General features: G+C 46.9%; 1 protein-coding gene across 2 annotated transcripts in view; it reads right to left on the minus strand.

The window, feature by feature from the left end:
• The window catches only part of CRACR2A (calcium release activated channel regulator 2A), a 147,593-nt gene extending 124,854 nt beyond the window's left edge, over positions 1–22,739 (minus strand). For both annotated transcript variants that reach the window (XM_061124712.1, XM_061124711.1), the window contains exons 1-2: positions 22,504–22,739; positions 21,536–21,643 (exon numbers count right to left, since the gene is read on the minus strand). The gene's annotated coding sequence lies outside the window, so the exon portion shown is untranslated. The remainder of the gene's footprint in view (positions 1–21,535; positions 21,644–22,503) is intronic.
• Positions 22,740–22,998: the final 259 nt, after the last annotated feature.

Below are 22,998 nucleotides of genomic sequence, written 5' to 3' on the forward strand. Positions count from 1 at the left end.
TGGATTTAATGAGCTAGACATCCCCTGGGTCCTTTTTCCGCTTCAGCCACTTGGCAGGCTCTGCTGAACGTGGACATTTTTTCCCTCTGCTGGACTGATCAACGTCTGAAGTCCTGTCCACCTTTAAAACTCTCCAGGCCTTAACTTCGGTCAATTTCACTACCTGGGCTCAAAGTGTCTGAAGGATCTGGGAAAGTCATGTGGTTCTGGAGATAGTAAAAGTAACTCACTGGTGGATGGTGGTGATATTTACTATGCTGGGAAAAACAAGGGGGAAGAGCAGGTTAAGACAGTCCAGGGGAGGCCAAGAAGGCTTTCAGATGCAGGATACTGTGGATCAGGAGAGTGGTCTGGGTTGGAGATGTGAAACTGAGAGTCATTGCTCAATAGACTAAAATCTACATGAAAGATTACCTGGCAGCAGCAGAGGGGTTGCAGCTATTGGAGGAAGGAGAAGATAAAGGCAGATAGGAGAATGCCCAGGATGGAGACTTGTGACCCTCCAGGATCTGAGGTCAGGAGGAGGGACCACAGCCAGCAAAGGGGGCTCTGATCTTCTCAGTCCTAATCCATCCTTCACGTTGAGACCAGGGTGACCTCTCCAAACTCAGGTGGGTTCCTGACACCTCCCTGCTAAGGTTCTCCTGCCCACCCTACCCTGAGAAAATCTAGCGCCTTAGATGTTATACAAGTCCCTTCACAACCTAGACCTAACCTTCTCTTATAGGGTCCTCAACCTCTTCTCCTCTGTCACAGCACTTTGAGATCATGTTTTGAGGGATACCCTGGCAGTCCAGTGGTTAAGAATCCGCCTTGCAATGCAGAGGGCACAGGTTCGATCCCTGGTCCAGGAAGATCCCACATGTCGCAGGGCAACTAAACCTATATGCCACAACTACTGAGCCTGCTCTCAAGAGTCCATGCTCTACAACAAGAGAAGTCACCACAATGAGCAGCCCATGTACAGCAACTAGAGAGTAGCCCCCACTCACTGCTACTAGAGAAAGCTTGCAAGCAGCAATGAAGACCCAGCTGAAAATAAATAAACATTTTCTTAAATTGTGTTTTGACTGTCTGGGTACACATCTGTCTCTGTTATTAGGTGTAACTGAAGGATCACGTCATTCACACTTTCAACGCCCTGCACATAGTAGGTGTTCAAAACTTTTTGCTGAACGAGATGAAGGAAGGAAAGAGGATGAAAAGAAGGAGGGGAGATTCCTTGTGTGGGAACCTTCGCATCAAGAATGCGTGACAATGTTTGCGTCATCTTCCTTCTTGGCATTTTTGGAAACTGTGAAACCTGGGTTGGGATGAGAAGAGTGCCCTCTACAGAGAGACAGATGAAGAAACGGACACTTCCTGAAGTTTTCCCAGAAATATAAACTGCTGAGCAGGCAAAACTGGAACTCATACCAAAGCAATCTTTTTAAGAAGCCGATTAATGATAGTGATGCTCTCAGAAGACTTGATCCTGTGTGTATATAGAGAATCCCCGAGACACAGCGCCAAAACTATTAGAACTGGTCAATGAATTCACTGAAGTTGCAACACACAAAATTATCATGCAGAAATGTGTGGCATTTCTATATGATAATAACAAACCAACCAAAAGAGAAATTAAGAAAAAACCCCGTGTATAGTCACATCGACAAGAATAAAATACCTAGGAATAAATCTAACTCAGGAGATAAAAGACCTGTACTAGGAAAACTATTAATATAAGACGCTGATGAAAGAAACTGAAGACAACACAAACAGATGAAAAGATGTACTGTGTTTTTGTATTAGAAGGATCAGTATGGTTAAGTGACCATACCACCAAGGAAATCTATGTATTCAAAGCAATATCTATTGAAATACAATGGCATTTTTCACAGAGCCAGAACAAACAATTCCAAAATTTATATGGAAACACAAAAGACCCCCAACAGCAAACAATCTTGAGAAAGAAGACCGGAGCTATAGGAATCAGTCCCCCAGACCCCAGACTATAGTATAAACCTAGAGTAATCAAGAGAGTATGGCACTGGCTCAAAAACAGACACATAGGTCAGTGGGACAGAAGAGAAAGCCCAGAAATAAACCAACGCACTTACGGTCAATTAATCTAAGACAACGGAGATGAGAATATACAATAAGGAAAAGACAGCCTCTTTAATAAGTGCTACTGGGAAAACTGGACAGTTACATGCGAAAGAATCAAACTGAACTACTTTCTCACACTATATACAAAAATAAACTCAAATATACTAAAGACAAAAATGTAAGATCTGAAACCGTAAAACTGCCAGAAGAAAACATACACAGTACATTCTTTGACACTGGTCTTGGCAGTATTTTTTGGATACGTCTTCTCAGGCAAGGAAAACAAAAGCAAAATAAAATAGGACTGTGTCAAACTAAAAAGCTTTTGCACAGTGAAGGAAACTATCAATAAAACATAAAGCAGACTATTGAATGGGTGGGGATTTTTGCAAACAATATACCTGATAAGGTGTTAATACCTAAGATATACAAAGAACTCATGCAAGACAATATCAGAAAAACAAACAACTGTCCAACAATTAAAAACTGGGCAGAAGACCTGAATAGATGTCTCCAAAGAAGACATACAGATGACCAACAGGCATATGAAAAGGTGTTCAACATCACTAATCATCAGGGAAGCGCAAAGTAAAACCACAAAGAGAACCTCCTACCGGTTAGAATGGCCATTATGAAAAAGACAACAAAATAAATATATGCACATGATATGTACATACGTATGCAGTGTTAAGCCTCTTCAGTTGTGTCTGACTCTTTGCAAACCCACGGACTGTTATCAGTCAGGCTTCTCTGTCCACGGGATTCTCCAGGCAAGAATACTGGAGTGGGTTGCCATTTCCTCCTCCAGGGGATCTTCCTGACCCAGGGATTGAACCCTTGTCTTCTGCAGCTCTTGCACTGTAGGCGGGTTCTTTACCACTGAGCCACCGGGGCAGCCCATACCTATGTATCCACGCATACATATATATGTGCCTATACATATATCTGGACATATTAGGTGTGTACATATACAATGGAATATTACTCAGACATTGACAAAAATGAAACCTTGCCATTTGTAACAAAATGGATGGATCGAGAGAATATTGTTGTTTAGTTTCTAAGTCATCTCCCGCTCTTTGGCGACCCTATGGACTGTAGCCCGCTAGGCTCCTCTGTCCATGGGATTTCTCAGGCAAGAACACTGGAGTGGGTTGCCATTTCCTTCTCCAGGTGATCTTCCCGACCCAGGGATTGAACCTGTGTCTCCTGCATTGGCAGGTGGATTCTCTATCACTGAGCCAGCAGGGAGGCCCCTAGAGGATGTTATGCTAAGTGAAATAAGTCAGACAAAGACAAATACTGAATGATCTCACTTGATGTGGAATCTAAAAAACAAAACAAAAGAAAAACGAAAGAGATTCCTAGTAGCAGAGATCAAACAGGCAGTTTCCAGAGAAAAGGGGATGGAAGGGGTGTGAAATAGGTGAAGGAGATTAAAAGGTACAAACTTCCAGTTATAAAATAAATAATGTGCTCAGAAGCTCAATCAAGTCCAATTCTTTGTGACCCCATGGACTATAGCCTTCAAGGTTCCTTTGTCCATGGAATCTCCCAGGCGAGAATACTGGGATGGGTTGCCATTTCCTTCTCCAGGGGATCTTCCCTACCCAGGGATCAAACTCATGTCTCCGACATTGCAGGTGGATTCTTAACCATGGATATACCTGGGAAGTCGATAAAATAAATAAGCCGTGGGGATATAATATACAACATGAGGAATATGGCAAATAACATATTATAATAATTCTGCACAGGGACAAATGGTTACTAGGCTTATCACAGTGATCATTTCATAAAGTATGCAAATATTAAATTACTACCTAGTGCTTTTGAACTGTGGTGTTGGAGAAGACTTGAGAGTCCCTTGGACTGCAAGGAGATCAAACCAGTCCATCTTAAAGGAAATCAACCCTGAATATTCGTTGGAAGGACTGAGGTTGAAGCTCCAATACTTCAGCCACATGATGCAAAGAGCTGAATCATTAGAAAAGACCCCGATGCTGGGAAAGATTGAAGGCAGGAGGAGAAGGGGACAGCAAAGGATGAGATGGTTGGATGGCATCACCGACTCAGTGGACATGAGCTTGAGCAAGCTCCGGGAGATGGTGAAGGACAGCGAAGCCTGGCGTGCTGCAGTCCATGGGGTCGCAAATAGTTGGACACAACTGAGTGACTGAACAAAAACAACAGCGCCATACACCTGCAAATAACATTATGGTATTAATACACCAATCGTATTTTAATTTAAAATTTTTTGAAATAAATACCATGCATGCCCATGTGAATGATCACTGTAGAGGATATTTTTATGTCCACTTTTATTTATTTAATTGATTTTTGACTGTGCTGGGTCTTCATTGCTGGGCGGGCTTTTCTCTAGTGATGGTGCTCGGGCTTCTCTTTATAGTGGCTTCTCTTGTTGCAGAGCACGGACTTTCCAGTGTCCAGGCTTCAGCAGCTGCAGCTTGTGGGCTCAGCAGTTGTGGCTCCTGGGCTCTGGAGCACAGTCTCAGTTAATTGTGGGACACAGGCCTAGCTTTTCTGCAGCCTGTGGGATCCTCCCAGACCAGGGATTGAAGCTGTGTCCCCTGCACTGACAGGCGGACTCTTCACCACTGAACCAACCAGGAAGCCTCTTTATGCCCCAGTTCTTATTTTAGTCCACTGTGTCAGGAAACTTGCAGGTTTGGTTTGGCTCTGGAACCTCGTATTCCATTCACTTATTTATAAAAGAACCAATTTATACCCTGTTTCATGGTGCAGCTGAAACCACTAAATAGTACATGTAATAGAAAGAAAAAATGGAACAAGAGTAAAGGCTGAGTTTCATCCCAGTTGTGAGATCTCAGGCAACTCATAGAATTTTTCATCTGAACGTTGGGCTTCTGAAACATGAAATGGGGAGAATTTTCACTGCATTCCTCTCTCAGGCTGTTGTGGAGAACAAACAGAATAATGTCTATGAAAGCACTTTTTAACTTTAAAGAAAATTTTATTGAGGAATAATTTACACACAATTAAATTTATAGAGCTTAAGTTTTTCCAAATGTACATACCTGTTTTTTTTGTATGTACAAAGTGAGTTTTTCCAAAATGTACATATTGTGTAATGCACGTGTGTGCATGCTAAGTCATTCAGTTGTGTCCGACTCTTTGCGACCCCATGGACTGTAGCCTGACAGGCTCCTCTGTCCATGGGACTCTCCAGGCAAGAACACTGGACTGGGTTGCCATTTCCTTCTCCAGGGATCTTCCCACCCCAGGGATCGAACTCCCATCTCCCGCAGCTCCTACGTTGGCAGGCAGATTCTCCATCACACTTAGAGAAGGGCTCGAGGCCTAACTCAGTCCATGGGGACCTGGAGCAGCTGGGGGTCGATGCCCCACACATACTCAGATTCACCACCGCTGGGATGGACAGGAGGTGAGGCAGGCTTCCAGTGGAGAAGAGGGACCCTTGGACTGACCTTGGCAGCACTGGCATTTCCAAGAGCGATGTGTTCAATTTGCCCAGCAAGGCTGGGAGTCAGCACTTTGCAGAACAGACATGATTGTCTAGAGAGCAAATCAGGAAGGACACTTTGCAATTAGAGAAGCTGCGATGGAGGCAGGAAAGTCAGCTGGGGAGAGAGGAGGAACTGCTGACTGCAGGGATCGGTCACCATGTCACAAGTGCAGGCAACAGACTAGGCTGGACAGGTCCCTGACTGCCTCTCCGTCACATGGAAAGAACCCTTCCCACTCTTCACCCTCAGACCCACTCCCTTCTGGCAGGGAGAGGGGGCTTCACGGCTCACCAAGGTTGTGCCCCAGATCCTACAAACCTCAGTCTTAGACTCTCCAGGAATATCAAGAGCTCAGGTTGGGAGGGAGATGGTAAATGCTATTTTGCACAGAAAAAGTTTATCACCATTTTTGAAAGTAATAAAGAGCCTCCCTGAAGAGTGATCTTTCAATGATTGACTTTTGACTCCATTTCTTCTAGAATGTGTTTCTCAGCTATATCAACTCCGTATTGGGTATTTGCTCAGTTGAAGAGCCCTCAGCGTTCTGCACATTTTTTGCACAATAGGCTTTATAAAACCCTGTCTTGCTTACCCAGTACCTTGGCAGCAAACAGGATGCATCTCATAGCTCTGCTCCAAGAGATGTTTTCACCTAAACCATCGGTTTTTAGGTGCAAATGCCTTTCTGAGTCAATCTATCTCCCTTTTGCATGATGGTGTTTTGGGCTTCCTTCCATCCTTGGGGATGAAAAAATGTACTTTCCATCTGTGCCAGTTATTAATTTCACGTCTTGTAGCTCCACGCACCTCCCCGAGCCTTCTCCCGCTTTGTAATACTGGAGCTGGACTCTGCAGGCTAGCTTTCCCGTTGCCAGCTGGCTGGCCCTGAGGTTGGACAATAGGAGCGTGGGCAGGACGATGCATGGCTGGGAGAGAAAGAAGGGCCTTTTTCTCCCCCTTCCCTGTGTCTGTTTTTCAGAGCGGCAGCATGCAGACACCCCAGTGGTGTCGCAGGGGGTTGGCAGGCTGCCCTTGGCCACCGGCTCTGGGTACCTTCATCCTCGCCAGCATCACCACCACCTTGCTGCAGGCAGAGTGCTCCCTGACCCAGGAACCTCCCCTCTGGGGTCTGAGGCCCGCGGGCATGCAGGCTCTTTACTCTGAGTTCCTAAGCTTCTTCCTTGTCCACTTTTCCCTTCATCCTCTTCCCCTTAGAGTTCTCCAGGCACCCTCTCCATAGCGCCAGTCTCTTCTACATTGAACAAATCTTCCTATTACATTTCCCTCTTCAAACTTCCTGAGTTTTTTTTTTACAGATGCTAAAACCATCACCAAATGGAAAATGTTAACTATCTGATGACCATGAACACATATCCCCAGGCCTCCTGGAGGCTGAGGACTGATAATGTTCACCCCTGTGACACCACCCTGGTACCACCATCAGCCCATCAGAGAACCACATGAGATCACATACCCTGGACCCTCACCTCCATCACCAGGCCTTTAAAGATGCTTTCTTGAGAAACCCTTTAAGGAGTCCAGGTGTTCTGAGCACCTAGCTTTACTGGACTCTTTGCTTGGCACCTGCAATAAACACTCCTTTCCTTCTTTACAACCTGGTGTCAGTAGATCAACTTTACTGCACTCAGAGGAATGGACCAAGTTTGGTTCAGTAATGAGTTAAGTTCTGGAGATTGCAGTCTTGGGAAAGTAGAGGGAACACAGCAAGCCAGAAGCCTCAAGCAGTAAGAGAAGTAAAGCATTTTATAGTTTAAGGGAACATGAGTATAAACGTTATATTTTCTAAGTACATGTACATCTCAGTTCAGTTCAGTTGCTCAGTCGTGTCCTACTCTTTGTGACTCCGTGGACTGCAGCACGCCAGGCCTCCCTGTCCATCACCAACTCCCGGAGTTTACTCAAACTCAGGTCCATTGAGTCAGTGAGGCCAGCCAACCATCTCATGCTCTGTTGTCCCCTTCTCCTCCTGCCCCCAATCTTTCCCAGCATCAGGGTCTTTTCAAATGAGTCAGCTCTCTGCATCAGGTGGCCAAAGTATTGGAGTTTCAGCTTCAACATCAGTCCCTCCAATGAACACCCAGGACTGATCTCCTTTAGGATGGACTGGTTGGATCTCCTTGCAGTCCGAGGGACTCTCAAGAGTCTTCTCCAACACCATAGTTCAAAAGCATCAATTCTTCGGCACTTAGCTTTCTTTATAGTCCAACTCTCACATCCATATAGGACTACTGGAAAAACCATAGCCTTGACTAGATGGACCTTTGTTGGCAAAGTAATGTCTCTGCTTTTTAATATGCTGTCTAGTTTGGTCATAACTTTTCTTCCAAGGGGTAAATGTCTTTTACTTTCATGGCTGCAGTCGCCATTTTCAGTGATTTTGGAGCCCCCCAAAATGAAGTCTGTCACTGTTTCCACTGTTTCCCGATCTATTTGCCATGAAGTGATGGGACCAGATGCCATGATCTTAGTTTTTTGAATGTTGAGTTTTAAGCCAACTTTTTCACTGTCCTCTCACTTTCAAGAGGCTCTATGATCACTTATTACATTCACGAGTCTATACGTGCACATGTGTACATGCACACAGACACATATGTTAAAGACAGGCTGACACTGAGCGGCTCTGCCACATCCATAATGCTTAGAAGACCCCAGACAATCCCCTCTGAGGAATCTCAGAGTCTCATTCACCATGATCTCTAAATATTGTGAATTGATACAGGACATCTTCTTAACCAGAGGCTCAGGGTCACAGGAAAAGAATGAAGGGTGGGTGCTGACAATGCCAAGGCTCCAGGAGGTGAAGATTCAATAGAGACTAAGAACAGCCCTTGAGAAGTCCCGCTGAAACCCCCTGGAAGGGGGTGAGCTAATCCTGGCTCAAGGATGCTAACCCCAGGGCGCCCTCTGGTGGAGCTTAGCAGCTATTGCCAGTGTGGACCTGCGTGAGGTCAGTCAGGACCATCCTTTCTCTTGTTTGAGAGCTCATATGCCCCTTCCCTCCCCTGCCTCCAGCTCCTCACAAACACACAGGACTCCACCCCTGCCTTCTCGACCCAGGAGAGTCAAGATTGTTAGGAGAACCTCAAAGAAAGATATTTCACTGCCTCCCTGGCCAGTCATTCCAACCACTCTTTTTTTCCCCCTAGAGCTCTGTCCCTACCTTTCTGATCCAGAGGTAAGGATACCTGTGGGGATTCAGCCAGGTGAGCAGCCAAAGACTGCTGCTGTTCATTCGCAGACTTGTGCTGAGCCCAGGAGGAGCTGGGCACTGGGTTTGAAGTCCAGTACTCACAGCCCAGGGGGTGTCCTGACCCTCAGCTGTCCTCACCCATGCAGCCATCACAGCTGGGAGACCTGTGCTGCTTTACCGATGGGGCAGCTGAAGCACAGAGGGGCCACACGGCCTGCAAGTGCTCCTGGCAGGATGTGAGCCCAGAATGCCTGGCTCCAGAGTCTATATTGCTAAATACCATACTGTGCTAGATACAGACATATAGCATATGCCTCACTCACAGAGAACTGAAGTCTGGTGGGTGTATTCCCGAAACTCATTATTCTTTCAAAGTGGGGGTGAGCAATCCCACAGAAGGACATATACCCTGAGAAGATCATAATTCAAAAAGACACATGTACCTCAGTGTTCACTGCAGCACTGTTTATAGTAGCCGAGACGTGGAAGAAACCTAGATGTTCACTGACAGCAGATGAATGGATGAAGAATTTGTGGTACATATATACAATGGAATATTCCATTCCATACAATGGAATATTACTCAGCCTGGATCATTTGTAGAGACATGGACGGACCTAGAGTCTGTCACACAGAGTGAAGTAAATCAGAAGGAGAAAAACATAGACAACTGCTTTCAGCTGATTTATTAGATCCAAGAAAACTGTATGTAAATTAAGTTATACTTTCCTGGTGAATATGGCAAGGAAGGAATCTATAGGTTTCTGAAAAAGGAGTCTCAGAAGACCAACAACATCTTTGGTCAAAAAGTAGGAAACTCACTGGGAGAATTCAATGCACAAGGCCCCGGGGTAGTGCACACCATACGCTTTAAGTTTGCTGTTTCTGCTGTAGCAGCCACACCCATCACAACCTTGGTCCTCTGTGACAGGCGTCTGATCACCAGTTCTCGCAGTGGACCCGAGACAAGAACAAATCAGCTGAAGGAGAGAAACATAAACCATCACGTCGGGCTGTTGGCAGAGATCCTGCTGCCCGTGGTTCAGAGGCCAGATGGCAAGGGATGGAAAAGGGCTCTGCGGGTGGACGCAGTGCCGAGACCCATGCGGGCCAGGCAGTAACACACACACACACACACACACACACACACACACACACGTATCAGGGCTCCAAGCACCCCTTGGTCACCTGGCGACCCTCATCCTGCCAGACAGCTGGAGACCTGCCTGCTCTTTTCAGGCTGAGGAGGAGCGGGCATAGGGCCAGCTGGGCTTGGGCAGCCAGACACCAGGACTGGTCTCAGATACAGTGGGGACTTAGCTCCTCATACGATTCAATTCATGTCTCTCTCACCCTGGTGAACAGGATCCACTATCCCATCGTAGGAGACAAATCAAAGAGACTAATGTCTCTGGGCTTTTCCTCCTTGATAGACATAGGTACAGACATAGATACATGTACAGATATACGTACAGACATAATACATGTATAGACATAGGTATAGACATAGATACATGTACAGATATAGGTGTATGTAGATAGACACATGGGCTTCTCAGGTGGCTCAGCAGTAAAAGAATCCATCTGCCAATGCAGGAGGCGAGGTTAGAGATGCTGGTTTGATCCCTGGGTTGGGGAGATCCCCTGGAGAAGGAAACGGCAACCCACTTCAGTATTCTTGCCTAGAAAATTCCATGGACAGAGGAGCCTGGTGGGCTACAGTCCATGGGGTTGCAAAGAGTCAGACATGATTGTGTGTGCACGTGCGCACGCGCGCGCGTGCGCGCACACACACACACACACACACACAATCATGTAGGAGTGAACCCAGAACAGAAGTTCATTCTAAAACCTCAGTTTAGGGGGCAAGGGAAGTTTGCTCTCCACCCAGACAGTCATCACCCTCCACATCCACAGGTTCCCCATTCATGGATTCAACCAACTGTAGATTAAAATATTTGCAAAAAATAGTCCAGAAACCTCAAAAAAATGAAACTTGAATTTTGCACATGCTGACAATTATTTAAATAGAATTTACATTGTATTTACAGCTATTTACAGCTCATTATTTTAGGTGTTATAAGTGATCTAGAGATGATTTAAAGTATACAGAAGGATGTGTGTATACATGTTAGAGCAGAAAGACCCTATGCTCACTTCCTCTCACGAGCACACCAAAAATCACAATTATCTGCAGAACAACCACAGATGAGAGAGACCAGAAGGGTTCAGTAAAATCTGATCATTACCAGATGAGTAAAGTCCCATGGACTTGCAAGGAGATCAAACCAGTAAGTCCTCAAGAAAATCAACCCTAAATATTATTGGAGGGACAGATGCTGAAACTGAAGCTCCAATATTTTGGCCATGTGATGCAAAGAACTAATTCATCAGAAAAGACCCTGATGCTGGGAAAGATTCAGGGCAGGAGAAGGGAGCAACAGAGGATAAGATAGTTGGATGGCATCACCAACTCAACGGACATGAGTTCGAGCAAACTCTGAGAGATAGTGGAGGGCAGAGGAGCCTGGTGTGCTGCAGTCCATGGGGTCACAGAGTTGGACACAACTGAGTGACTGAACAACAATGGCTGAATGAAGTGAGAAATTTAACCCTGATGAAGACCTAAGTTATGAGATCACAGGTTTCAAATAAAAGGAAGAGTTTTGGGGGGATGGAGACCTAGAATTACTCTGTTGTAGATTTCAAAAGATGTGACCTACAGCGTTAAATAAAAAAGAAAGAAAGAAAGGGAACTTCCCTGGTGGTCCAGTGGTTAAGACTCTGAGCTTCCAATGCAGGGGGCTCAGGTTTGATCTCTGGTCCCTGGTCAGGGAACTAAGATCCCACATGCTGCATGGCCAATAAAGAAAAGAAAGATAGAAAAAAAGAGAAGCTAGCAACCCCCTCATGGACTTAGACATGGCCTTCTCCCTAAGGAGGACCGTGAGAGTGGAAAAGCTGGGTGAAATCAGAAGTGGCCTGGGTGTGAGACAGCTGGTCCTCCTCTGTTCCCTTGGATGCTGGCATCCTTCAAAATGCCTCCTGGGCCTCAGATCACTTCCTACGCTTAACTTAGGTGAGCTTGTTCCTTCCAGGACTTCCAGGGCTCAGACAACCTCTAATCCAAACATGACCTTCGAGTCTCTATCTCTGGTCCTGCTCTTCCCCTTGAGCTCCACCACCAACCAAAGAAGAGTCTTTTAAAAGGCAATGTATCAAGATCAGACTTAATTATCTCCCTGTCTTCATTAGTCAGGACTCTCAGTTACTAGTGTCAGAAACCCAATAGCAACTACCTCCAGCAGAAAGGGTAATTTATGGGTTCATGTTAACCAAACTGTAGGACAGGAGGGGATGAAATTAACTCCAGGGATGCCTGGAACCAGAGGCTGAAAGACCACCAGAACTAACTTCCTTCTGGGCCTCACATCTGTGTCTCTGCCAAGGTTAAACTTTTTTCTACTGAAGGCCAGTTTTTTTTTCCAAATATTAGAGACATAACCATTAGCATCGCTAAATTTGCAACTTGACAGATTCACCATCGGGGGGAAAAAAAAAAAACAGCTCTTTCCCCTAGTGATGATTCAAAATTCAGAATTATCAGGGAAGGTCTCAGATTGGGGTCACATGCCCATATGTTGATCAAATACTCCGGACAGGGTGAAGACAATAAGATAATATGATTGAACTACCTTGTATCTGGTATCCACCCTTGGATCAATCATTATAGCTAAGGAGATGGCTTTTTATTAAATGTTTTATTATTTTTAAATTTACATTTAAAAGGCAGTTCTTGGGAAGGGTGACATATTGAAGTTTTGGGACAGGGGAGAACAGGTACGTCCAGGTATGTCTGCTGTTCCCAGGAGATGGTAAATAAAACACTGATGTCCGCCACATTCTCCAAGGATGCTCTGTGCTCCATACTCTTTTTCTGAGGCCGCATGTCCGACTTGTGGGGTCTCGAACCTCGGCATTGAGAGCATAGAGCCTTGATCACCGGACCTCCAGGGAATTCCTTGTGCCTGTATTCTTGATCTCCACCCACAACATCTCAGTTTATCCAGTCTCGCCGACCGTGCCTCAGCTTCCTAAGAACTTTGGTCAGTTTCCCAAACAAAATCCAATCTCCTTCACTTAGAACATGAAGCCCCTCCCACCCTGGCCTGAGCCCTCTCTCCAGCCACATCCCCTGTGATTCAGCTGTTCCACTCTGCTTCCTGATTAAGCACACGTGGCTGCCACGCCCGCACACTGTTCCTCAGACACAGACCACCTCTGTCCCTTCCAGCCCCGTACATTCGCCCAAGCTCACATCTGCCTGGACTGGACTGTCCTTTCTCACTTGGTCAGCTGTATACCTTCCTTCATGGGAAAAAACCCTGATGCTGGGAAAGACTGAAGGCAGGAGGAGAAGGGGGAGACAGAGGATGAGACGGTTGGATGGCATCACCGACTCAATGGACAGGAATTGGAGCAATCTCCAAGAGATACTGAAGGACAGAGAAGCCTGGTGTGCTGCAGTCCATGGGGTTGCAAAGAGTTGGACACGACTGAGCAACTGAACAACAAGATTAAGGTAGGAAGTGGCCTTACCCTCAAGTTAAATCCACCTGCTCTCCAGGCACGTCTGACACCTTTGTATATCCCAGGATGTGTGAGTTCATCTCTGTGATCAGCACTTATCACATGGAGTTATCATTCACTTGTTGACCCGTGTATCTCTTCACTTGACCAAGAGACCTCAGAAGGTGAGGACCACATGTTCTTCATCTTTCAAGTTGGTCCTAGCACCAGCCTGGTAGGTGAATGAATGGCTATCCCCTGGCATACAGTGGATGGCCAATTGATGTTTTTTTTTTCATTTTTTTTCTTGAAGTATAGTTGATTTACAGTGTTTTGTTAATTATTACTATATGGCAAAGTGATTCAGTTATACATATATAGCAGTCTTTTTTCATATATTCTTTTCCATTATGGTTTATCATAGGACATTGAATAGAATTCTCTCTGCTGGACAGTCGGACCTTGTTGTGATGTTTAACGACTAAAGCAACAATCAACAGTTTCTAATGTTGAGCATTCATCTGGTAGTTTTAATAACTGAAGCCTCATATTACCAAAACTTCTTAGTTCTTTTTATTCTCTTTAGGATGTGAGTGAATTAAAGGCTAATGAGTGGGTGGGTTTGGTTTCATTACTTCCACCCCAAATACTTTATTCAGATTTGCCAAAGTGAAAATCACTCAGTTGTGTCTTTGCAACCCCATGGACTATACAGTCCATGGAATTCTCCAGGCCAGAATACTGGAGTGGGTAGCCTTTCCCTTCTCCAGGGAATCTTCTCAATCCAGGGGCTGAACCCAGGTCTCCCACATTGCAGGCAGGTTCTTTACCAGCTGAGCCACCAGGGAAGCCCAAATGCTACTGAAATAATCACCGCCCCATACTGCTGTGTATTTCTGGAGCTTCTTCACTGCCATATTAGTCCAGATAGTACATAGATTTTGATCTTCCCTGAGTTCCAAAGTGCACACTGTGCCATTGGCAGGTAAGTGAACCATAAACCTGTGGCACTGGCTACACATTAAATAATGCAAATACCTGGTTTCCCATCCTGAGTTTTTCCCCTTGATTAGCAGCTTCCAAATAGCTGTGATGTGTAAATTGTTATCACGATGAAGGGCATTTATTTTTGAGTGATCTAACTTTGCATGTGCATAAGAGTTGATTTGAGGTGAACGCCCCTCCATCTCACTTCTCTGCAATTTGCTTTCTCTTGTAGAAGACCAAGGCATGAAGTCAGCCTCTTGGGATGCCACCATATTCTCTCTGCTCTAGGTGGGGATTTACCACCCTGGGTTGTGCCAGCTACCTTATCCTGCATGACCTCAGTCATTGGGGGAAATTCCTCAAAATCTAGAGCCCCCGTGAGGTTCTTGCCTGCCCGTGGGTGGCAGACAACCTGTGTGACAGTAGAACACACCCCTGGTGCTATCATTCCTCTTATTACAATGGACCAGACCCTCAAAGGTCATCTGGCAAGAGGGTCCACATTCTCTCAAACAGCTCTGGCTACACTGAAAACACCCTTGCTCTCTGCTACTTCATCCTTTATTTCAATATATGCTGCTTCTTATTTGGTGTTCTGTCTACTTGCCTTTTTATGGTCCACGTCTGATGCTAAGCCGGAGAGCTGTGAACATAAATTGCTTTGCAGAGGTGACCTTGCTTTTATTTTCAACAGCTTTGAGAGAGTGGGAGCTGTGTTTCACAGAAGACAGGAGCCGGAATGGGCCTTCGACCACCTCCTTGTTCTACAGACATGCAGCTGAGCCCCATGGGGAGGAAGTGGCCTGCCAAGGTTGGGGAAGAGCCAAGATGAGACCTGGGTTAATGCAGGTGACTCTAAAACCAACAAAGAGACGTGCCAGTATTGAAGGCAACAAGCTAGGTTCTGCCAGAAGAAAAGAGAAGAAAATGGTTCAGATGGTACGGAATCTGCCTACAATGCAGGAGACCTGGGTTCAATCCCCTGGGTCGGGAAGATCCCCTGGAGAAGGGAATGGCAACCCACTTCAGAATTCTTGCCTGGAGAATCCCATGGACAGAGGAGCCTGGCAGGCTACAGTCCACGGGGTCGCCAAGAGTCGGACACGACTAAGTGACTAAAGGACTGAGGACCTGAGAGCAGGCCACGGTCACCTAGGAAAAGCCAAAGCATTAAGTGCTACCGCTGTTATCGTTGACGACGAAAGTATACGAAGCCTTCTCAACAGAGAGTCCTCAGGCTGGAAGGAATGTCTGAAATCCCTCTACCCGGGCGCACCACGCGCTCTGCCCCCAGCACGCCGGGGCTGTCTGGAAGTGGGCTGGCATTCAGATCACAGACGGATTCTTCCCGTGCTGCTTGGCCTGTCTGTGCCTCAGTTCTCCTCGCCTGCATCTCGTGCTCTCAAGCTCTTTGAGAGGCGAAGGTCTGTGTTGGGCTCTGACTCTGGCTCCGCAAGGTCACTTCTCCCAGACCTTCTGGGCCTCCACCTTGGCCCAAAGGGATGGACGCCCACCTCTGGGAAGAACTCAGCCAGCCATAAAACCGAGCCCCAGAGTGGAGCTGCCAACATACGTCAGACACTGTGTCGAGTGCCTTCATGCGCCCAGTCTCTGATAACTTACAACAGCATTAAAAGCCAAAGAGGACTTCCTTGGTGGTCCTGGTAGTTAGGGATCCACCTGCCAGTGCAGGGGACATGGGTTTGACCCCTGGTCCAAGACAATTCCACATGCCGAGGGGGCAACTAAGCCCAAGCACCCAAATTACTGAAGCTGGTGTGCCCTAGAGCCCATGCTCCTCATAAGAGAGGCCGTGCTCCTCAGTAAGAGAGGCCACTTCAATGAGAAGCCCACGCACCACAACTAGAGTACAGCCCCCACTCATGGCAACCAGAGAAAGCCCATGTGGCAATGAAGATCCAGCACAGCCAAAAATAAATAAAAATAAATACACAAATCCGAAAAAAAGACAGAGCAGCAGCAGCTCGGAGGAGCTGGGTGACTTCCCCCAGGCACATGGTTAGAAAGGGGCTAAGCTGGGTCTGTCACACAGGGTGGTCTGACTCTGAGACCTGTATTTTCTATGACAGCACACTGCTTTACAAACAGAAAATGCTAAACCCATGACACGTATGTTTTTTAAATGTTAATCTTAAAATACATAGTTTTTTTTTTTTTTAAATGGAGGGTATCCGTGCCAAGCTCAGGCAACGACAGCCACGTTACAACAAAGAGGCAGGAAAAGCTAGATCACTGGCCGGGTGACCACAAAGCCTGTGTCTGGGGTCTCCGCCAGCTCTGACCCTGACATGTGACCTCGGGAGTCAACTTCCTGTCCTCGCAGTGACAGGTTATTACCTAACCCTCCACCCCACCTCCATTTCACAGGAACAGTGTGAAAGTTCAATTCCTTGCACTTTGAGAGAGGGATTTCAGAAATGGGTGTTGTGGGACTTCCCTGGGGGTCCAGTGGCTAAGACTCTGCACTCCCAATGCAGGCGGCCTGGGTTTGATCCCTGGTCAGGGAACTCGGTCTCACATGCCACAACTAAGACCCAGGGCGGCCAAATAAGTAAATAAATAATATTCAAAATTTTAAAAGAAATATGTGTTGATATGTCAAAGATTCCCATTTTAAGCTAAGTTTAAGGCCCAACTTTTGGACACACGTTTGGTAAAGAACATAGCGTATGCAGAATGTCCTAAGGTGCTGACTTTGCAATGGAGTAAGCCAAGAAAGAAGTTATATAGGATTAGAGATGGTGATTTTACTTAATTTGATGACTGGAGAGGGAAGCTTTGAAGAGTTAACTATTTTTGTCTTTATGGACTCAGAAAGTACTCCGAAATTATTTGCTGGGTGACACAAAATTTCATATGAGAAAAGAAAATAAAGATGCAGTGATGGGATGGGAAAAGGTTATCTGGGCAAATCTTTTAGAGGTTAGATGTGCTGTGCTGAGCAGCTTCAGTTGTGTCGGACTCTTGGCGACCCCAAACTGTAGCCCACCAGGCCCCTCTGTCCATGGGATTCTCCAGGCAAGAATACTGGAGTGGGTTGCCATTCCCTCCTCCAGGGGATCTTCCCAACCCAGGGATCAAACCTGGGTCTCCTGCATTACAGGCAGATTCTTTACTGACTGAGCCCCTGTTGGACATGATGCCAATTAAAAAAAAAAAAATGGGACAAAGAAATTTTTCCCCCATCCTTTCCACGGGCAGGCTTCAGACATAATACCCCATCACACTGTTTTGGTGGTATCTAAAACAGAAGAGAAGATGTGTATGTTTTAAAGAACCTGATGTAGGGAGTTCTTGCATTGTGTGCTTCAAACAAAATGCAATTGCTTTAAAAAGAAATAAACAAAATCTGTTAAGAGGTTACTGTTCGAAAGCGGCTCACTTCTCCCAGCAATTATTACAAAAGGGATGAATGCAGGCCCGTGTGGACTTGAGCAGAGGAGACCAGAAACTTCCTGGGGGGTCCTTTCCCCCTGTTCTCCACAGTTTGGCACTGGGAGCGCAGCGCCTGACTTTGGGGTGCGCGGTCTGGGTGAGATGCTGCCCTCTAGTGCCCACTGCTTACAACAGCATCTCACCGCCCAGATGCTGGTCTAATTAGGGACCCCTTGTACTGCGATGGACGTGAGCTTGAGCAAGCTCTGGGAGTTGGTGATGGACAGGGAAGCCTGGCGTGCTGAAGTCCATGGGGTCGCAAAGAGTCGGACACGACTGAGCGACTGAGCTGAACTGTAAGGTGGTCTCTGACCTCCAGCCAAACACAATCACCCTACAGAGCAAAGCCATTCAGAAAGGATAATCAACATTAAGGAGTTCGATGAATTAAAATCGTCTTCTGAGAACACTATGAGAGGAGTGCGCACAGCGCTGAGATGTGAGGGTGTCGAGTTCCCCTACCCCTCCTGATTGTGGACCACACATGGATACAGCATGGAACACACACAGAACACCTAGGCCCCGGGCCCTTCCTGGGCAGACACAGGCCAAGGGGTGCAAGGAAGGGGGAGCGGTGGCAAGTCCAACCTTCACACTGAGTTCCTAACCCTGCCTCGTGGGAGCAGGCGCTTGGGAGTTCCAGGCAGGATGGAAAACTTCTTGGTGGCAAGCTGATGAGCAAAATAGACTGACACAGATGGTCTTTCAGTCTTAACTTGTGACTTGGAGCTCCTTGAAGGAAGGCCAGGTTTTCACCACTGTATCTTGCCTGGCACATTGTCCATATAGATACTCAGCTATTGTTTTGTTGCATGAATGAATACATTCACTTATAATTTCTCTTGAGGAAGAAAAAACTAGTTCAAATAAATAATTAATGGGTCTAGAGAGAAAAAGAGAGCCTCTGACATTTAGAAAGTGGCCATAAACTTGCAGTGGGGTCGCCAAGAGTCAGACATGATTGAGCGACTGAACTGAACTGATAAACCTGCAGAATACCAACCTCAGGAGAGGTTACGAGGAGACTCTGGCTAGATGAGACAGAGCAAGTTCACTCCATAACTGTGTCTAAGCACAGATAAAAATAAGGTCAGTAAGCCACCCACAGAATACCAAACAACCACTCCTTAGCCGGAAGGAGCATCTGTTGCTCTGTGACCAAGTCCAGCTCATCCTCCAGCTCGTCTTCCTTTCCCACAGATAAGACCCATCGAAATGCCCAGTTGCAGACTTGCCTGCTTCCTGGCAGCCTCCAATCTTGGGCAGAGCCCCACATCCTTAGAGGCTCCCCCCAAATCCTCAATAAGCTCTTCCTAAGCCCCGCTTTCTAGGACTCCCCATGGCTCCAGGTCTGGACTCTCGCTGGCTACAACCCTGATTGTTTAGCTTCAGGGCTGCTTCTGGGGCTGTTTGGCTGAAGGGCACTGACCAAGTAAGTGCTAAGAAGAAAAGAATGCCCGGGACTCCGAATGTGGAACCTGTCAGGCTCCCAAGAGCTCTGGGTCTTAAATGTTAATACCCAATAACCCTTCCTGAGGCATTCTCCTAAGCACTCCAGTCAGCTCTTAACAGGAGGTAGGCACTGTTGTTGTTTAGCCACTCCGTCATGTCTGACTCTTTGCGATCCCCCTAGACTATAGCCTGCCAGGTTCCTCTGTCCATGGGAGTCTTAAGGCAAAAATACTGGAGTGGATAGCCACTCCCTCCTCCAGGGGATCTTCCCAACCCAGGAATCAAACCCGTGTCTCCTGCATTGGCAAGCGGGTTCTTTACTGCTGAGCCACTGGGGAAGCCTAGACGCTGTTATTATCCCCATTTACAGACAAAGAGGTGCAGCATGAAGAGGTGAAGTAACCTCTGCCTCTGCAAGGTCAAACAGCTGGCAGGAGATGGAACCAGCGCTCAGCCTGGTTATCTGACCCCAGAGCCCAAGCTTCAGATAGACAGGACTCTGAAGGACTCTGAAGGTAGAAGGAGGAATGTGCGTGCGTTTTCTGGGCTAGCAGCGGGAGCGGGGGAGGAAGGCATGAGCAAAGGCCCAGGAACAGGAAAGAACAACTCTGCATAATCAGCATCTGGATTCCAAGGCGAATAAAAATCTCCGAATCGTCCGCTGATGTCCCAGGCACCACGCAACCCCCTTCCCCACCCCCACCCCCCCGCACTGACCTGGCCCCCTGGAGGCCAGACCTCCGAGCCAGATGCAGGCACTGGGGTGACAGATTCTGTTTCTTGAAGTGGCTTGGATCCTGCCATCTTCACTCAAAGGACAAAGAATGTTCCATTGGCCCACACCCACACCTGTCCCTCATCTCCTGGAACCTGGAGGCATAGCGGGATGTGGCCAGACCCAGAGTCCCCCTAACTAGCACGTGCCCCTCTTTCTGATCTGTGTGTCCAGACATCACTTCTCAGGGAAGCCTCCTCTGATCCCCGGGATTGGCTACATCCTTGGTCACAGGCTGCCAAGCAGCCTTAACGTCCCCTTTACTAAAGCCTGTGACAGTTCAGGACGTCCTCCTGCTGGACCACGAGTCCCACGGGGCTGGAGCTTTGCTGGACTGGGTTGCTGCCTGGCAACTCCCTGGAACTCAGAGACGTGAACTCGAGGTGGACGTGCTGAGTAGCGGGAGATTCGGGAAGAACTAGGTCAGTCCCTTTCCCTTCCCATCCCAAACCCTTGCCTCTTGGCCCTCAGTCAAAGTCAGGTGTTCCTAGAGAAATCCAGCCACAGGTTGTTCTTCTACTAAGAGTCCGGTCAGTCCCCAACAAACTTTACCTTCTAAGAAATGACTGTCCCTCTCTGGTGAGTTATTTAAGGTCACCCGGAGCCATCGAAGTCAGAAATAAGACTCAGACCAGTGCTCCCTAGGTAGTCTTTTTCTTAAAGGAATAAAGAGGAGGAACTGGGCTGGACATTGATTCTCCATGACTTCTCTAAGAATGTTCATCAAATACAGACTGAGAATGTCTACTAATTCTGTATGGGACCTGCGGAGATACTCAAGTGTCATGAGCCTTTCAGGACAAGATATTTCTTGAAAAAGGAACAGGAAAACACAAGAAACACCATCTGGGTTCATGGTTAATATTGCAGAGATGAGCTGAATTCAACTCTGGATTGCGACTCTCCTGAGCTGGCTTAAACAGCAGGGTGGGAGCCGGGATCAGCTTGCTGTGTAGCCTCTCAGTGGAGGGCAAAGCACAGCGGCAAAAGCTGCAGACAACACGAGCGTCGTTGGCATACCCCAGTATGTTGCCTTCTCACGAGAAGCCATTAAAAATAAATAAGACCAGTGCTAATTTCTTAGATCCACAGCCACACAGGGAGAAGGTTCAAATAAAAGCCAAGCTCTTAGCCTGCAGGGCTGAGGAACGAAAGCCAGGCAATTAGAGCTGAGAAAACGCTTTACATAATCTTGCAGCAGGAGGCCAACCGAGCTGAGTCACACTCAGGAAGGAGCCCTCAGGTGTTAGGAAGAAGATGCCTTCCCACCTGGGATGGGTGGAACACAGCACAGCAGGGGTAGGGGGAGAGGCGGGACAGACCAAACCAACTTCCCAGCCAGCTCCCAGCCTAGAGTCTGGGAATGATACCCGCTGAGGAATAGTGGGGGTTGGTGATGAGCTGTGAACATCCTTCCCCGACGTATGGGACTCACCTCTCCCATGGACATCATTCTCAATGACCAGGCAGCCCCTGAGAGCCATGTACCTCATATTTCTTTGAAATGTTCCTCTTTTCCATCAGCAGTGCCCAAGCATTATGATCCAGTAATCCACGGGAAGTGAAGCAGGATGGCTTCTTTCACCAAACCTTTCCCTGCATTTAGGGCAAAGGGGTAAAATGAAGCAAAGTCACGTTGCTGAAGCTTCTGATTAAAAATGATTTTTGACAAGGCTTCTGTTTTTCTTTTCCTTGTTATCTTTTCATTACCTTCCCTTTTTCACTTTACAAGTACAGGGATGTATACTCTCATCTAGAAATGGACTATTTTATGCAAAATACAATGTTTATTGAAAAATAAATAAAACCTCCTTCCCCCGGGGGCCAGAGGGCAGTCTGGGATGGAAGGGTGACCAAAAACACTCACTATAAGATGGTTTTTAGCACTGTTCTTGGCAACCTGTGTGTGTGTGTGTGTGTGTGTGTGTGTGTGTGCGCGCGTGCGTGTGTACACGCGTGTGTCGTCCATCAGTCGTGTCCGACTCTTTGCAACTCCATGGACTGCAGCCCACCAGGCTCCTCTGTCCATGGGATTCTCCAGATAAGAATACTGGAGTGGGTTGCCATGCCCTCCTCCAGGGGATCTTCCAAACCCAGGGATCAAACCCAGGTCTCTTGTGTCTCCTGCTGATCCACTGGGGCAACCTGGGAGGTGACATCAAATACCTGGATAAGCTTAGACACATTTCTATAAAGACAGCACCTTTCTATATCATCCATCAAAGCTCAGCAGAATTTTCATCATAATGAGTCCCAATAAAAGTCCAATTTAGACAGACTGGGACCTAGCTTCAGCAAACGGAAAACCTGACTTGTTTCCGTGGGTAGGTAGTCTTAGTCATTCTGTTTTGCCTTTCTACCACTCTACAATTAAGGGATCTTTTAACACCTCCTTTTTCGGCCAACAGAAGCCGAAAGATTAAGTGAAGTGTCTAACTCGCTTCAAAAAGACCTACCCGGGAGGGGCTGGAGGCCGGTGGACTCAGGAATCTCGCTCTTCGGGTGAGGGCAGACAGCCTCCTGGGTTCTCCTCTGGGCCAGGAGCCGCCGAGAATGAGGGCGCCAGACCCTGGTCTACTTTGGAATTTTCAGTTGCACGGAGTAAATGTTTTCCACCACAGGTTATGTGTTTAGCTGTGGCTTGTGATGATTCAAACCGAGAACAAGAGATTTCCCACAGCTGCAAGTGGGTTACGTAAGAGTTACAGGAAACAAACACCTCAAGAGTCCATTAAGTCTGAGCTGAGAACTGAGGTTTAAATAATGCAAGGTGGAAATGAGACGCAGACATCGTAGAAAGAAATATATAACATATGCAGCCCTCCATGACCCGATACAGGGAGTGCTGATTATTCCATGTAGAAAGAGTGTTATTTGTGAGTGCAGAGCGGCTCCCAGGTCTTGACCATCCTCACAGGAACAGTCTAGAAATGAAAGTGACAGTGATACAA

The sequence above is a fragment of the Dama dama genome, chromosome 22 (genome assembly GCF_033118175.1).
Source record: "Dama dama isolate Ldn47 chromosome 22, ASM3311817v1, whole genome shotgun sequence".
Taxonomy (NCBI): Eukaryota; Metazoa; Chordata; class Mammalia; order Artiodactyla; family Cervidae; genus Dama; species Dama dama.